Raw genomic sequence first — 18,544 nt, 5'->3', positions numbered from 1 at the left:
CCACTCCACTCTAGAAACCACACTTACCACATTGTTCTCATAAGTATAGTCTTCTCCTGAGGACTGAAACTTTGAGACAAAATTCAACTTGTTGTTGTTGTTTAGTCGTTTAGTCGTGTCGGACTCTTCGTGACCCCATGGACCAGAGCACGCCAGGCACTCCTGTCTTGCACTGCCTCCCGCAGTTTGGTCAAACTCATGTTGGTAGCTTCGAGAACACTGTCCAACCATCTCGTCCTCTGTCATCCCCTTCTTCATAATGGACTGTCAGCTCACAGTGATGATTGGCTGGGTGCTGGTGATAGCACAAAGCACCCTCTCCACAGAGTCATTTTTCAGTGTTTAAAAAAATGTAGGGCTTTTTTTGGGTGTGTGTGTGTGTGTGTGTGTGTGTGTGTGTGTGAGAGAGAGAGAGAGAGAGAGAGAGAGAGAGAGAGAGAGAGAGAGAGAGAGACGCGCACAGGGGGAGAGAAAGAGACGCGCACAGAGGGAGAAAGAAAGACGCGCACAGGGGGAGAGAAAGAGACGCGCACAGAGGGAGAAAGAAAGACGCGCACAGGGGGAGAAAAAGAGACGCGCACAGGGGGAGAAAAAGAGACGCGCACAGGGGGAGAGAAAGAGACGCGCACAGGGGGAGAAAAAGAGACGCACACGGAGGTCATTCATGAGGCAGTGTCTTTAATCACTCCTCTTTTCTTCTTCGTGCCTTCCTCTCCTCTCCACCGCAAATGCCACTTTTGTCCTCTTCACCAAGTAGAGCTCACATACGGTAGCACTACGGCTTATTTTCGGGGTATGTCTTATATTTTTTCAACGCATGGAAATCGTGCCATGGCTTATTTTATAGGCATGTCTTTTTTTAGGAGAAACACGGTACTTTAAACCAGGTACAATCAAACTGCCTATGTGTGTTTACTCAAAATTAAGCTCCACTGTGTTTAATAGAGCTGACTCCCAGAAAATTGTACAGAGGGTTACAGCCTAACAGTGCAATCCTATATACTCAGAAGTAAAACCTATGAGTTCAGTCTGACATGCTCCCAGGTATGTGTGTATCGACTGCAGCCTAAATGCAAGGTTACAACATTTATGTCACAATTCTCTACATGTTGACTAAGGAAAAAGTCCCATTGCATTCAAGGGGGATTTTTCTTCTAAAAAGGATATGAGATTCAATCCTATATCCCAAATGGTGGTTGGTTGGTTGGTTGGTTGGTTGGTTGATTGATTGATGGATCCATCTTCAAATATGTTAAGGGGTAACACGTAAATGGTGGAGAAGATTTGTTTTATGACAGGGTATGATCCAAACCCTGGACCATAAAGACAGCTGATCACCGAAGAATTGATGCTTTTGAATTATGGTGCTGGAGGAGACTCTTGAGAGTCCCATGGACTGCAAGAAGATCAAACCACTCCATTCTTAAGGAAATCAGCCCTGAGTGCTCACTGGAAGGACAGATCCTGAAGCTGGGGCTCCAATACTTTGGCCACCTCATGAGAAGAGAAGACTCCCTGGAAAAGCCCCTGATGCTGGGAAAGATGGAGGGCACAAGGAGAAGGGGACGACATAGGACGAGATGGTTAGACAGTGTTCTTGAAGCTACGAACATGAGTTTGACAAAACTGTGGGAGGCAGTGGAAGACAGGAGTGCCTGGCATGCTCTGGTCCATGGGGTCACGAAGAGTCAGACACAAATAAACAACAGCAACATGACCCAAACCAGTTTACACACACCTGTATGGTGTAATTAAAGTGTCAGACTAAGATATGGGAGAACAGGGTTCAAATCTCTAGTCAGCCCTGTTATCCACTTACTAATCTTGGGCTAGTCATTGTCTCTCAGCCTAGCCAACCTCACAGGGTTGTTGTGAGGATAAAATGGGATGAACTGGAACCATGCACACCTCCTTGAGCTTCTTTGAGGAAATGTGGGGTCAGTAGTGTCTGGTGGGGAAAGCGGGTGGGTGGGTCAGTGCAGGCACCATGGCAGAAATGACAGGTTGGCTCTTCCACTGTGCCCATGATGTGTCAACCTACTTGATGTCCCCTCCTCCCCCCAGTTACCAGCAGTAACGTCCACATTAGGAAGTCAGGTAAGCAATGCCTCCCCACCCTGCCCCACCCTTCTGGCTGCTACTGGGTGTGGTGTAAATGAAATAAACACACAAGCAAACAGCCAAACATTGGTTTCTCCTAACCATGCACTGTCCATCATAGCTTGTTATTATGGTCTTGAGCTGGTTACGCTATTAAAAATGAGGGAGCAGGTAGACAGACAACACTCTTGCTGTATGTTCAGAGTTACAAAGGAAAATGGCAATTCTTATTTTACCCTTGAACACAAAAGGACAGAGGAAACTCAATTTCCTTACCATTGGTTATGGCTGGGGGAATATACTCAAGCAGGTTTATTTCTGTCATGAAAGCATTTTTGGGCAGCTGCTAGGAACAACCCTGAACCTAAGTAAGGCCCACTGTTGGGGCCCTCTTTGAAATAATGGCTCTGATGCTCCTATGAATGCTGCAGGGGCGGGAATACAAGGCATTATGAAAACCCAACGTGTGTGTGTGTGTGTGTGTGTGTGTGTGTGTGTGTGTGTGTGTTTAAATGACCTTGCCTTACACTATAAGGTCCCCAGTACCTACCAATCAAACAGAATAAAGGTATGTTCAAAACATACATCCCAGCATGGTAAAGAGGTTTCCCCCATATATCAAAAGCTGTATGATAAGAATGGGGAATGCTACAATTTGGGGGCTGTCATAGAGAATGCCTTCTTCTGGGCTGCCATTAATACCCCAAATTTCTGAGAGTGGTTGGAACACTAAGAGAGTCCCTTCTGCTAATTGCAACATATGATACAGGCTATAGGAAAGGAGGTGGTTTTTTCAGATATTTGGGGCTTAAGTTGTTTAGGCCTTTAAACATCAATGTGAGTACCTTGAAATGGTCTGGAAATTACTGGAAATAATGAAAATGGAAGATGGCTATTTTAATTTCCCAGCTTGGCATCAGGCAGTGCTTCCATTTGAAGTCCCAATTGTTGGAACTTCAAAGTGAACCACAGGGCTTTCAGATTTCCCTTTGCAAATGTCTCCATGAGAGGTTGCTTACAAAGGGCTTTCAAACCTCAGGGGTGGGGGTGTTGAAGGGGCTGGTGGGACTAGCTATGAGCTTTCATCTGCCCATCAGTTGATGGGTTGTCATGTTGCACTTCACAGCACCACTTATCAGCAGCCACACAAACTGCAGAATGTCATGACTGCTTTTCATTTTATGTTAGAAATCAACACAAAAATGTTGACAAATTTTCATGAACACACACACACACACACACACACACACACACACACACACAAATGAGAAACCAAAATGGGTAGATCCAACCATCCCTATCTGCACTGCTTAGTAATGATGGTATTACCACTTGGCATATGATCATCAGCGTCCACTCAAACTCACAAACAAGGTACCAAAAGCCTGGCCTTTCCTTGACCTTTCCACCTTAACCTAAGGTTGAACTGAGGGTCCTTATTAATTCTATGGTTGTGTGAAGTTGGGAGTGTGCACTGGTCCTGATTCCTCATCCACTGCTACACATATCATCCTGTATACTGAACAATTAACCACACCATTGGCAGCACAGGTAGGAGTGTTAACAATAAATGCTCTATAAGATGCCCTAGTCTTGCTCCTAAGCCAACGGGAGTCATAGTTCTTTGTTCATTGTGGCTGAGAGCCTTGTAGCAGAAGTCCTTGTTTGTCTTCAGTGTAAAATTGCCACTTCTTCTCCAAAGAAGAAAGAGCTCCAATTGCACAAACCAGTCCTTTTTGTACCTGACAAGTTTCTCTTTCTCTCCCTCTTTCACTTCCTTTGTTGTGCTTTCTCTGTGTCTCCTCTGCTGTTCTCCCTCAGCATCCTGGCAGTGCTCCCACCTTCTCTGCCTCACAGCTTTCCATCTCTATGATCATTCACTTCCCTTGTCGGCTGTCCTCATTTGGCTCCTGAAATATACTCGGAGTCGAGAGTGAATTTCATGCTCTTTATTCAGCTCATAGTCATCAAGGAGGAGAAGAGAAGACGAATGGCTCTTTTCCCAAAACCATCTGCTTATATACATTATTTACACAATGGGCCTTGCGTGATTGGCTACTTCAGGGCTACACCTGTGGGCCAATTATATTGTGGATTGACTTCTGCCTGCAGCCTGATTGGCTGCTCCTACAGGCCAATCAGGTAGCAGATTCACTTCTGCCAGCCGCCTGATTGGCTGCTCCAGCAGGCCAATCAGGTTGCGGATTCACTTCCACCTGGAGTTGGATTGGGTAGCTCCCGCTGATTCTGAATCCTATTGTTCTAGGATTCAGCTCAGTACATAACACCCCTCCCCTCTAAGTTCCAGTCCTGCCCGGGAAGTTGCATTCGTAGTCCCCAAGGTCTGCTGGCCGCCTCCGTGTGCGTTGTGGCCTGGGGTGTTCCTTGGTCAGGGGTTCTGGTTCTGGCTCGTGTTCCGAGGCTGCTGGCTGTGCCGGGGCTGTCTGGTCTGGCGCCACTGAACCACTAGGTTGTAGCTCTGGTTCCGGTGTCCTTCCAGCCTCGGGGCGCCCCTCTGTGCCTACTGCTTCTGCTTCCCCTGCCCACCCCTCTCGCTCTACAGGCCTCACTGCCCTGCTGTCCCCTTGGGACCCCTCTGTCCCGCTCTCCTCCCGGGTTCCTCCTGGGAATCGTCGCCGTAGCTGGTCGCAGTGGCGGCGCCAACATTGCCCCCCTTCCGTTAGTACCTCGTACGACACGGGACCGGTCACCTTGGTGACTGTGGCGGGTACCCATGCTGGGCCTGCCCCAAAATTCTTTGCATACACTGGGTCCTGGGCCACAAATGTCCGGGGGTTCCTGCCTTTCCCCACCACTACCTCATCCTGAGCTCTGTCGGGGTGAAGTCGGTCCAGTCTAGTTGCAAGGCGCCGGCCCATTAGTAATTCAGCTGGACTCTGGCCCGTCGTTGTGCTTGGGGTGCTGTGCTGTGCTAGAAGAAATGCGGCAAGGCGGTATTCCCAGTCCCCTTGTGTCATGCGGCGGAGGCTGTCCTTGGTGGTCCGCACCATGCGCTCCGCTTGGCCATTGGTGGCAGGGTGGAATGGTGCTGAGCGGATGTGGCGGATGGCGTTCTGCGCTGTGAAGGTCTGGAACTCCTCTGACGTGAATGCGGTTCCATTGTCCGAGACGAGGGTGTCAGGAAGCCCGTGGGTCGCAAACAGCTTACGTAGTACCCGGATGGCTGCCGCCGTAGAAGTGGATGGTACCAGTGCGACCTCCAGCCATTTGGTGTAGGAATCCACCACTATGAAGAATGTTTTTCCCTGGAAGGGGCCAGCGAAGTCCACGTGCAAGCGTGACCATGGATGTCGGGCGGACTCCCAGGGCTGGACTGGGGCCCTTGGGGGATCCGGGCGGGATTCTTGGCAGGTCTGGCAGTGTTGGACCCAGGCCTCTATCTCTCTGTCAATCCCCGGCCACCACACATAACTCCTGGCAAGGGCCTTCATCCTCACTACCCCTGGGTGTGTCTCGTGTAGGGCTGTGAGGACCCTTTTGCGGAGGGGCTGGGGAACAACAACCCTGCTTCCCCATAACAGGCACCCCTTGTGGGCCGACAGTTCATGTTTGCGGTTTGTGTAGCCAGCGAATTCTGGCCCGGGGCTGCTGCTGGGCCATCCTCGCCACACCCAGTCCAGGACCCGGGAGATGACCCTATCTTTTGTGGAATGGTGCGCAACTTCTTGTGCCTGAATGGGTCGGTCGGGAAGCAGCTCCAGGGTCATAACCTCTTGTGCAGGCGCTGGGTCGGGGCCTGTTTCTGGTAGTGGTAGCCTGCTGAGGGCGTCTGCGTGGCCCATCGCCTTCCCAGGGCGGTGGATTAGTGCATACTGGTAGCCGGCAAGGAAAATTGACCACCTGAGGACACGTGGAGACAACACTTGGGGGGTCTGCTTCTCAGGGGCAAACAGGCCAAGCAACGGCTTGTGGTCAGTCACTATGGTAAAGGGCCGCCCGTACAAGAAATCATGGAATTTTTTTACGCCCTTCACGATTGCCAGACCCTCCTTGTCAATCTGTGAGTAGTTTCGTTCGGCTGCAGCAAGCGTCTGGGAGAAGTATGCCACCGGCACCTCTCTTCCATCCGGGAGTTGGTGTCCCAGGACAGCGCCGATGCCATAGGGAGAGGCGTCGCATGCCAGCACCACTGGCAGCCTCTCGTCGAAGTGTGCTAAGACCGAGTTCGAGACGAGCAAGTCCTTGACTGCCTGGAATGCGGCCCTTTGTCGCTGGCCCCACACCCAAGGGGCCCTTTTATCTAGGAGTCTGTGTAGGGGCTCCGCTACCGCTGCCTTATGGGGAAGGAAGGCATGGTAAAAGTTCAATAGTCCCAAGAATGACTGAAGTTCGGGCTTGCTCTTGGGCGCTGGGGCCTCACAAATGGCCCGTACCTTGTCACCAGTTGGATGGACCCCTTCTGCGTCCACCTTAAATCCCAGAAAGTCCACCTGCGGCACTCCCAGTAAACACTTTCCCCGCTTCACCTTGAGGCCCGCCGTCTGGAAACGGTGCAGGACGGAGCGGAGGCGGTCCTCAAATTCCTCTGGTGTGGGCCCGGCGATCAGTACATCATCGAAGAAGGGGGTGACGCCAGGAATCCCTTTAAGGAGAGAGTCCATTAGATTCTGGAATATGCCTGGTGCCACGCTAACGCCAAATTGCAGCCGCTTTACTCTGAATGCCCCTCTGTGCGTCACAATCGTCTGAGCCTCTGCTGTGGCTTCGTCCACAGGCAACTGTTGATACGCTTGGGCCAAGTCCAGTTTGCCAAAGATTTTTGACCCAGCCAGGGTGGCGAGGACATGGCTGACCACTGGCACTGGGTATGCATGGGCCGTGAGAGCCTTGTTTATGGTGCATTTGTAGTCTGCACAGATGCGGACCGAACCGTTAGGCTTGACGGGTGTGACAATTGGAGTTTCCCAGGGGGCGTTGGGCACCGGCTCCAGCACTCCTTGCTCCACGAGCCGGTCCAATTCCTCGTCTATGCGGGGTTTCAGGGCGAACGGGACCCGGCGGGCCTTGTGCCTGATGGGTCGTACAGCGGGGTCTAGCTGTAGGGCAATGGGGGGTCCTGTATATCGTCCCAATGCCCCATCGAAAACCCCTGGAAACTCTTTGCATATGGCGTCCACGTCCACTTGTAAGCTAGTGCGGTTCACCCCGGTAACGGCTAGCCCCAGAGGTCCAAACCATGCCAGTCCCAGTAAGCTAACATAGGGGCCCTTAACTACCAGCAAGTCCAATTGTTGCTTTCGCCCTCGATATTGCACCCTGAAGGTCCCCACCCCCATAGTAGGGACCTTACGTTTCTGGAAGTCCCGGAGGGTGAATGGGGCCGGCCTTAGTTTGGGACCCCCATTAGGGCACAGTTCCCTTAATGTTCGGGCCGAGATTATGGATAGAGTTGAACCCGTGTCCAGCTCCATGCGGCATGGGGCTCCCTCTATCTGTACCTCTATATAAATTTTCTCTGTGCTGGGATGGGGCAACTGGAATACCTGGTAGTCCGTGATCTCCGTTGAGTTGCCTTGGTGCATGGTGCCGTGTGACCTGGGGCTCCTGGGTCGGTCATCTGATGCTTGTCGACGGGTGAGTCGAGCCCGACACACCCGGGCGATGTGTCCCAATTTTCTGCACTGCCTGCACTCTGCGTTGCGGAAACGACAGGTCCTCCTCTCGTGGTTCTCCCCGCAGCTTGCACAGTTCCCTCCTTCTCGTCGAGGCTGCTGTGGTGTGTGTGCTGCTTGAGTGCGCCGCTGTACTCGGTGTACTTCCTCCCTGTCAGATTCGGATTCGTCGGTGAGGTCTTCGTGGTAGACCCTCGGTTGGGATGGCGGGGCCGGTCGTGCCTCTTGCGTTGACCTCTCGGCGGCTTCGGTTGCCAGGGCTTCCTCCAGAGCAATCTGGAACGTGAGGTCTTTTTTGGCGTAGAGGCGTCGTTGCAACATCTCGTCCCTCAGGCCACCGACGAGGCGGTCACGAAGCATGTTCTCCAATTCTGAGAAGTTGCATAACCGGGCGGCTTGGCGGAGGGAGGTCACAAACCCAGTTATGGTTTCCCCCGGGGCTTGCCGCTTTGCGTAGAAGGCATTTCGGCAAGCTACCACCGAGGGCTGTGGTGAGAAGTGCTCCTTCAGCCGTTCCATTATTGTTTTGTAAGAGACGGTAGCGACATCTCTAGGTGCAAGGAGAGCCCGGGCGATTTCAAACGTCTCCTCTCCACAGACGCTGAAGAATGTCGCCCTCTTCATGGCATCGTTGGTGACTTCTTTCGCTTGCAGGAGGAAGTTGAAACGGGCGGCGTACCCTTCCCAGTCTCCTGATGCTGGTTTGAATGGCGAGAAGCTGCTGTCGGTTGCCATTCTGGGTTCCTTGGGTCCTGGAGCTGAAGCCTGGATGCACGGTGCGATGCAGCGGTGCAGCAGGTGGCGGTGCTGCGGTGCAGTGCGTGGTGGCGGTCAGCTCAGCAGGATCCCACCTTCGTCGCCAGTGAAATATACTCGGAGTCGAGAGTGAATTTCATGCTCTTTATTCAGCTCATAGTCATCAAGGAGGAGAAGAGAAGACGAATGGCTCTTTTCCCAAAACCATCTGCTTATATACATTATTTACACAATGGGCCTTGCGTGATTGGCTACTTCAGGGCTACACCTGTGGGCCAATTATATTGTGGATTGACTTCTGCCTGCAGCCTGATTGGCTGCTCCTACAGGCCAATCAGGTAGCAGATTCACTTCTGCCAGCCGCCTGATTGGCTGCTCCAGCAGGCCAATCAGGTTGCGGATTCACTTCCACCTGGAGTTGGATTGGGTAGCTCCCGCTGATTCTGAATCCTATTGTTCTAGGATTCAGCTCAGTACATAACAGCTCCCTTGTCCATTTCCTCCCAGGCTCCTCTATGTTCTTAGCTGCCCCAGTGAGCCTTGACTCGTTTGCTTAGTTGATGCCTCTTTTCTCAGGTTGATGATCTACAACTCCCATGATCCACTGTCAATGGAAAAGACAAAACTATTACTTTTTATTTTCTCTGTTTCTTTCTCTCTTTTCTCACTTTTAAAATCTGTTGTCCCCATGTCCACATCTATTATTATTATTATTATTATTATTATTATTATTATTATTATTATTCAGTCACTTTGCTTTTTTACAATTAAGCAGAGTGTTCATTTAAATACATACATACATACATACATACATAAATTTATTTTAGAAGTCTGCATGTTCATTTTAGTCAAATTTCTCATGATGATAACATTATTGCAAGCAATTCCCCCCCCCCCCGATATAATACATGTTTATATCTTATTTTCTCCAATACAGTATATCAGTTTGTATGCATATGTTGTTGGCATATACATTTTTACACACACTTTTCCCTAGTTCATGCACTTTTGCACACATTACCACGCTGGAAAACTTAATTGTAAAATTTGGAGTAGTGTGAATTTGGAACGTTGGCTGTGTTTTAGTTGGCATATTTTTGGGGGGGAAGCGGGAATTATATAGGGCTGACGTTAAATGCAAAGTAAAACAATTTGCATAGGTTTTATTTTCCCTTTCTCCATTCCTTCCTTCTTACTTAAGTTGCTTTCAGACTACCAGTTTATTAAACGTGCATCCTGATTTGTTTACACAAAGATTGTGGGGTACTTATACAAAGTCAGCTGTTTACTGACCACTCATTCTGATTTGTTTGCAGGAAAGTTATACAGTGTTGCATTGAGCAATTGTTAACCCACATTTTCCAAAGCATTTCCTCGGTATGTTCCTTCCTACAAAAAAAATATGTTTTTTGTGTGTGTGGTTTTTTTTTTTTAAAGAAGACTTACTGTGCAAGAGCAAGAAAGCCACTTTAATTGTGCAGCCTGAATTTGCTGGTATGCCATTGTATCCTACCCACAAAATAGCAATAGTCTGCAAGTGCCCCCAGTGGTAGAGCACAGTAATTACATGCAAAAGGTCTGAGATTCAATCACAGTCACCCCCAGGTAATGCTGAAAAACATATCTGCCTGAAACCTTGAGGGGCTGCCTATCAGTCAGTGTAAAGGAAAGGACTGGTGATGATTTTATTGTAACAATCTGTGTCTGAACTTTTCTATGTATACATTTTAATTCTACTAATGTTTAATTGTTTTTTTAAAAGATTAGGTTTTTATATGTTTTATCTGTTGTTGTTGTTGTTGTTGTTGTTGTTTCTATATCACCCTTTATCTGTATATCTCAGCATAGCTGTCAAGTTTTCCCTTTTCTCGCGAGGAAGCCTATTCAGCATAAGGGAATTTCCCTTAAAAAAAGAGAACTTGACAGCTATGTATCTCAGGGCAATTCATAAGATAAAATCACAATATAAAAAACACAGAACACATAAGAAAAATAGGGGGGCACAATCCAATAATCCCCTCCCCCCACAAAAAAACATTTAAAAGGATATCAGATGTCAATTAGCTCAAGTCCTGGTTGAAGAGGATGTATAATGAAGGCTCTAGCCGAACCTCCCTTGAGAGCAAACAGGGAGCCACTGCAGAAAAGTTCTGTTCTTATTTTGCCACCCTCTGGACCTCTTGTGGAGGAGGCATACAAAGAAGCTCAGGGGATGATCTCAGAGTCTGGGTAGGTTCATATGGGGAGAGGCAGTCCTTGAGGCATTGTGGTCCTGAAGTGTGGCGTTGTAAGCTGCCTTGAGTCCCATTAGATGAAATGGTGGAATAAAATAATAATTTTTAAATAATAATTTATTATTTATACCCCGCCCATCTGGCTGAGTTTCCCCAGCCACTCTGGGTGGCTCCCAATCGAGTGTTAAAAACAATACAGCATTAAACTTCCCTAAACAGGGCTGCCTTCAGGTGTCTTTTAAAAATAGGATAGCTGCTTATTTCCTTGACATCTGAAGGGAGGGCGTTCCACAGGACGGGCGCCACTACCATGAAGGCCCCCTGTCTGGTTCCCTGTAACTTCACTTCTTGCAATGACGGAACTGCCAGAAGGCCCTCAGCGCTGGATCTCAGTGTCCGGGCTGAATGATGGGGGTGGAGATGCTCCTTCAGGCATACAGATGTTTAGGGCTTTAAAGGTCAGTACCAACACTTTGAATTGTGCTCAGAAACATACTGGGAGCCAATGAAGATCTCTCAGGACTGGTGTTATATGGTCCCAGCCTAAATAAGGACCTAAGGGCACCTCCTGACTTCCTCCAATATTTTGGATGAAAGATTTTACATACCAGGAAATTCAGCTTTGTGCAATAAAAGTGGAGCAAAGTGCCCCATGGTCCTATGAAATGCATTAAGAAGTGTGGGTTGAAACAATGTTTCATGGGAAGATTTGTAAACACCCTGCAAGAAAATGAGCATGCATGCAGGAGAATGCTCAGTGTCCCATAACTTCCCTACAAACAAATTAGAGCAAATGTTTAATAAAGACTTGATGTATTGTAACTTTTGTGTAAGCTTTGTGCAAGCAAATCTGGATAAAAGCTCTGGAGGAGCCCTAGAACTATTGTCAATGGCACACCCAGTCTACATTCCAAGCTATCCTAGAATTGGCTCACTCTTAGAAAGTAGCTGCAGGAGTGCAGCCTTAAGGCATATTCACATGATCTTTAAAAACTCCAAAGTAATCCGCTGGAATAATTGTAGCTCCTGAAGCTATTCTCTTGCGGGTTTGAGAACCAAAGTTGGCATTCTGCCTGTGCTAACAACATGCACTCACAATCACTTTGCACAATTAGCTATATTATAGCTCATGTCTTTCCTTGCTTGAAATCAAGGGGGTTAAAGTGTGATAAATGGCAGTTCTTACCTCTCTAGATTAATGCATGCTTATCAATAGCCACAGATGTTCGCAATCTTTTTCTATCCCTTTCTCTCTTCTCTCACACAAAACTTCAGATGCTGTTGGACTCTCAACTTCTATCAGCCCCAGCCAAACTGGCCAGTGGTCAGGGATGATGGCAGCTGTAGCTGGGAAGGAGAAGGAATCATAGCTCAGCAGTAAAGCACATGCTTTAAATTCCATTGAAATGAAATGATTATATAAAATGAGGATATAACTGTGAAGAAGGTCTGTTCCCTTCACACCCTGCTTGTGGGCTTCCCAGGGGCATCTTCGAGGCAGTTGGGAAAACATTGCTTGTCCAGAGGGACCTTGGATCAATGAGATCTTCTTATGAGTAAAGGTAAAGGTAAAGGGACCCATGACCATTAGGTCCAGTCACGGACAACTCTGGGGTTGCAGCACTCATCTCGCTTTACTGGCCAAGGGAGCCGGCGTACAGCTTCCAGGTCATGTGCCAGCATGACTAAGCCGCTTCTGGCGGACCAGAGCAGCACACGGAAACGCCGTTTATTTCCCACCGGAGAAATATCTCCTATTTCCTATCTATTTATCTACTTGCGCTTTGACATGCTTTCGAACTGCTAGGTTGGCAGGAGCAGGGACCAAACAATGGGAGCACACGCCATCGCGGGGTTTCGAACCGCCAACCTTCTGATCAGAAAGCCCTAGGCTCTGTGGTTTAACCCACAGCGCCACGCTGGTTGTAGACATTTCACATCAATTCATTCAACTAACAGCAAAGCACTGGTCTTGTGTGTGCCAGTAGAGGCTGGTCAGTTATGGCAAATGGGGCACCAACCCCACCAACCTCAGGCTGTGTACATATTCTCATTTTCATTGCATACAGTAGACTTCCACATCTTTCCTGAATGCTGTTTTCTTTTGAAAAATCAAATCAAATACATCATTTTGATGTGTTTCCTATAAAATCAGCTTCAGCCCAAATTGGGGTGTGGGGGGGGGAGTCTCTAGTTGCACTTTAAATTGACAATGTGTACATGGCCTCAATCTGCCCTTAGCCAGACCCAACTGCCCACCTCCTTGCTTACAACCCGTAGAACTCAGCAGGGAGGAGTATGGGGACAAAACTAGGGTTACTTGGTTCTGGCCGTCACTGGCTCTGTCTCCACCAGCTTTTATCCTCCCTTGTATTCTGCCCTACCAATCCCAACAGGTACCAGCCATCACTGCTGTGTCTGTCTCTGTGTTATGTGTCTGCTAAAATATACATCAGCTTACTGTAGCTCTCCAGCAAATAAAAATCAACCAACCCCCCTGTCATAGGAGGAATGGTGGGAAGAGCCCACTGGGGGACCACCAAGGCTCAGGGCCTGGGTAGTGGTGGTGGGGAAATGGTGAGTGGTCAGGGGAGAAGAGGGAGAAGACTGGGAAGAGGTGTCAGAAGCTAGAGAGATAACAGGGCTTAGTGAGCTGGGAGAGTCTTTGGCAGAAGTCTAGAATCAGAGGCAGAGAGAGTGGGAGGGGAGAGGCCAAGAAACAGAGATGAATCAGCTCCATCTTTGTCTCCCAAAACCAGAAGAGGCATGAAAAGTGTGAAGGGGAGATTGGTGATGTGCAGACACAGTCCCTAATTGCTTGGAAGAAACCCTGGGGAGGAGGCAACCATGGGGAGGCAGGGACCTTCAGTCTCAGCAATCTGTCAGGAGTGAGTCAGCAGTAAATCACACTGTGCAAGTTTGAGTTAACTCTTTATTAGCAGAAACAATACTTTGGCCACCTCATGAGAAGAGAAGAATCCTTGGAAAAGACCTTGATGTTGGGAAAGATGGAGGGCACTAGGAGAAGGGGACGACAGAGGACGAGATGGTTGGACAGTGTTCTCGAAGCTACGAACATGAGTTTGACCAAACTGCGGGAGGCAGTGGAAGACAGGAGTGCCTGGTGTGCTATGGTCCATGGGGTCACGAAGAGTCGGACATGACTAAAGGACTAAACAACAACAGCAGAAACAAGATCTGCACAGCATAGCAACTTCCTCATGTGGGCATGAGGAAGATGAGTTGCTGTGCTCATTAGACCTTACACACCTGTGCAGATCTTGCTTTTGTTAATAAAGAATTAATATTTTGTTTTGCTTGTTTGTTTCTGGGGGAAAGAGGAACTAAAAGAGCATATAAGAGGTTGGTGAAATTGTAAATTGTGTAGAGAGCATAGTTGCAAATGCATCTCTCCCTTCAAACACCACTAGAGCTTTTTAGAGTCACTCAGTTGCCTGAGTTAGTTGGTCAGTTGCCTGGAAAGACAAAATGAACTACTTACAATGCACATACCTTGAGTTAAGGAATTCCCTGTCCTCAAGGTGTCCTGATCTCTGGCCACAGTGCTATCCTATACATGTGTGCTTGGAAGAATATACTGTAAGTCACACTGAGTTCAATGAGTCACTACTGTAAGTAGGTATAGGAACATAGGAAACTCCCAAATCAGACCATGGCCTTATCCAGCCCAATACCATCAATCCTAACCAGCAACAGGTCTCCAGAATTTAAGGCAGGGTCTTTCCCAGCCTACCTGGAGATGCTGGGGCTTGAACCTGAGGCTTTCTGTGTACAAAGCATGTGATCTGCCACTGAGCCAGGTTTCTTCCTGCACCTTAAAAATATTTAATCAAGGATCAAATAAAGCAATGGATATAAAAATCACTGTCTATTTTAGCACCACCTTCACTGTTACCACCTTCAGGCCTTGCTCACGTCTTGACCATCTAGAGCAGGCATCATAGCTGCCAAGTTATCCCTTATTTTAAGGGATTTTCCCTTATGCTGAATAGGCTTCCTCGCGAGAAAAGGGAAAACTTGGCAGCTATGGCAGGCATCCTCAAACTTTGGTCCTCCAGATGTTTTGGACTACAGTACAATTCCCATTTTCCCCGACCACTGGTCCTGTTAGCTAGGAATCATGGGAGTTGTAGGCAAAAACATCTGGAGGGCCACAGTTTTGGGATGCCTGATCTAGAGACATATGACTGGGCAATGCTAGAAACAGAATACTGGGGTTAGATGCAGCTTTCCTCCAACCTATCCCAGCAAGTCTCCGCTGATGTCCTCAGGACCTGAAGAATGCCTTCTTCCAGCCACTCTTTTCAGGCCTGGGGAACCTGTGGCCCTCCCGATGTTGCCAGACCCCAACTCCCATCACCCCTGACCACTGGCCTAGCTAGCTGTCTCGAGCTGATGAGAGACGGAGTCCATCACTCCGGGAGGGCTACAAGTTCTCCACCTCTGCTTAGGCTTACAGTGTGCCCCGCGGCACCTTCTCCGTGCGTTTTCTCTCTCCAAGAGAAGTTATTGCACCCGTAATTTGCATGGAGTGGGGGGAGCGCTAGCCAAAGGCAGGCCATCAACAGGCTTGGCGCGGTATCGGGAGTTTACTCTAGATCCCTCGTTCCCTCCCCCTTTGCTTGAAGTCTCCTCCTTTTCTCTCTCGCTCCGATTTTCCTGCCTTGAGGAATGAAGAGCAGCAGAGTCTTTAAGAGGCAGGAGTTGCGCAGGTGAGGAGGTGGTGTTGGTAGTAGTAGTAGTGGTGTCGTGTTTTTGCCAAAAAATCGCCCCGAGCCGGCTGGCGGCAGCCTTTCAGGCGGAGGGAAGGGCTCTTTAAAAAGGGGGGGGCAGAATCCCCCGCCCCTAAACAGAAACCCCCAAAGAGGACTAGAAAGTTAAGCGCGCCGGCGAGATTGGAATGGAGCAGGCGCGCGTTCCAGCCCGGCGTTCTCGGGAGCCTTTAGACCTGCCTCCAAGATCAGCCCAATAAGAACTGTCAGGGGAGGCTCTCCGCTCCTCACTTTTCTTTTTTCTTCTTCCCCCACATCGCTTCACAGTTCCATTTGGCAGGCGGGCACGCAGGAGAGCCAGAAAGCGAGCGAGCGAGCGAGCGGCTCGGCGCGTCTGAATGAGTGGATTTATTTTGGAATATCCCTCCCGTTCGCTCGGCCGGAGATGGGCTGTTGCAGCTGCTGCTGCCGCCGCTGCCGCCGCTTGTGCTGCCGTTGCAGCCGCCGCCACCGCCGACGAGCGTTGCAACGGGAGACGGAGACCCGGCACTGATCCAGCCCCGCGCTTCGCCTGGCCAGCCGGACCGGAGAGGAGAGGAGCCCCCGTCACCCCGGCGCTTCTCCGCTCCCCAAGACCGTGGGAGAAATAAATATTTTTCTTATTTTATTTTTTTAGAAAAAGAGAAAAAATAAAAGCCGAGGGAAAGCGAGCGAGCGAGCCAGAGGCAACATTGGTGTGAAAGAATGAAAGCCGGTCGGAGGCAGGTACCCGCTCTTGGCCAAGCTCGCCCGGGCTGGCGACTATTCGCCTCCCGTTGAAAGAACAAGTAGCCACCTTTCCAGTCGAATCTTACGATTATTTGGGGAGGGGAGGGGGGAACCGTATTTATTTCACCGCGCTGAAGTAGGAGTTTGCAAGACGTTCCTTCTTGGAGCTCCGGGGGGGAAGAAGCCAAGCAGGAGGTACCTTTTGCCGTTATTTTTTTTTTGGTATGTGATAAGATTTCTCCTGGGTTAGAGAGTCTTATCACCAGGAGGAGAGGAAGAGGGTCGCGGAGGGAGAGGTATCAATCTCCAGCAACCTCGGTCTCTCTGATAGCTTGGATAGTTTTGTCTACTTATTCAGCTGGGTCTTCTTGGGGATTCCTGGTTTGGGGGGTCTGAGTGAGGATGGTGGTGGAAGATCTCAAGGTGCCCATTCCGGACATGCCTTTCTGCAGGACTCTGCGATAGCGGTGGAGTGGCGTGTGGTCACCGGTGGTGGAGGGGTTGGTGCTTGTGCCCCCCCTCCTTTTAGAACACTAAACCACTGGTCTCTTCCCCACCATCTGGTTGATAGATCCAGACATACATTCAAGACTTGAAAGACGTTGCCTGGTTGGTGTTGAGAATTTTTCTCTAACCACCCTCCCCCCCTCCCCATACCAGCCAGATATATTGAGAATCGCCTTCTAAAAAAAGAACATAGCCAGCCGCCAGCCAGATACAAGAGAATTGATAAACTGGGGTGGTGGAGAGGGGTAATCTAAAAACAGAGAGGAGGGAGAAAATTAACATTATTATTATTCTTTCATTTAATGTTAAATATTATGCTACTTTGGTTGAGAAAACCAAGGGTTTAGAAGTGAGTCTCTCTCCTCCCGATTTCTCAAAGCAGTAAGTGAACAGTCAAGCTCCTTTTCTACAAGTTTCTGCCCCCCTTCCCCCCAAAAAGGGAACGGACCTCAGTTGCCTACCTTAGAAAAGCTGCAGCCATATCAAGATGAAACTTAGGATCAGCCCCCCCGTACCCCATGTTAGCTCCAGTCCCTTGATAATGACATGCTTTCCGAGGAAGATACGGAAAACACTTGGCCCCCTCCCTCCAAGCCAGCTTCTCTCTCTCCTAAGCGCTTCATCCAGAATTGAGGAGGGGTGGTGTTGGGGAGAAGGCTTGGAGGAATAACATGTTCTCTTACATTCCTGCTTGTATCTAACAGCTGCTGGGTAGTAACATCCCAATCAAGCTGTCAAACAGTCTTCCCCGCCAGGCTACAGTGAGCCATGGCAGAACATTTTGTTCAGCCATGGAACAGCACAGGCAACAGATCAGAACATCTCAGATTTGGGGCAATGTAGGCAGGGATTTGCTCTAGGACTAGGTTCTTATTTTTGCAGGTGGTCTTGATGGGGGCTTTCTTAAAGGTATCACCAGAGGAGTGGCAGTGCTGGTTAATGTGGTTTCAGCTTAGAGTTTTAACTTAAATAGGCTGCAGATTTGGATGGAATCCTTCCAAAGTGACTGGCAAAACCAGCCATCAATGCCAACAGGTACCAAACTATGTTAAGAGCAATTCCATCTTTAACTCCCCCTTCCCTTGGATACAGAAATAAATGCAGATACAGACAGACAAAAATAGTTACCCTTAAGGTTCACAATACCCTGAAGGAAGAGGTAAGAGAGGAAGGACCACTGGCTATTGATTCCCAGGAGCATCACTGTAAGGGGACTCTTTGTCAGTCACCCATTACTGCTAACTGGCCATGGACTCAAAACATAACATAGTGTTTGCATTAGGAGGGATCTAACAGCTGCTCACTTCAGTTCCAATTAAATAATGTCACTGATAACCAGCAAAGCTATAGAGAAGCCTCTTAACTTTATCCACCGTCTCTTGAAAATTCCCAGCAAGGCTTTCTTTGCAGACAGGGGCTAAGACTGCAGTCTTCTGCCCTTACTGAAAGTAAATTCATTGACATCATTGAGACTTAATTCCAAGCAAGCATTCTTAGGATTGGATCGCTCCATGTGGCACTTTCAGAGGAAAGCGTTTAGCAGGAATCCTAGAATTAAGGCAAGGGATATCCAATTGGAGTTGACCTGCTACAGAAAGCCAAGATTTGTTGAAAATAATCAAAGGGAATCACAGAGTTCACTTTTTAGGTGTCTGAAAAATCATGCAGAAGAACATACGGAGACTAAAGATTCCACTGCAGTGGGGGTATTCTGCAAACATGTAGCACCAGGAATGAAAATGTCACTATTAGTAATAATAATGATGATAACAATTAAAATCAAAGTTTATAATAATAAGTTGTTCTTAGCTCT

General features: G+C 48.7%; 1 protein-coding gene across 1 annotated transcript in view; it reads left to right on the top strand.

The window, feature by feature from the left end:
- Positions 1-15,621: 15,621 nt before the first annotated feature.
- CDH8 (cadherin 8) overlaps positions 15,622-18,544 on the top strand; it is a 244,222-nt gene continuing 241,299 nt past the window's right edge. The window contains exon 1 of the mRNA XM_035120354.2: positions 15,622-16,419. The gene's annotated coding sequence lies outside the window, so the exon portion shown is untranslated. The remainder of the gene's footprint in view (positions 16,420-18,544) is intronic.

Source organism: Zootoca vivipara, chromosome 6, assembly GCF_963506605.1.
Source record: "Zootoca vivipara chromosome 6, rZooViv1.1, whole genome shotgun sequence".
Classification (NCBI taxonomy): Eukaryota; Metazoa; Chordata; class Lepidosauria; order Squamata; family Lacertidae; genus Zootoca; species Zootoca vivipara.
Note: the sequence above shows the minus strand (reverse complement) of the source record. Positions and strands in the feature narration are given on the sequence as shown.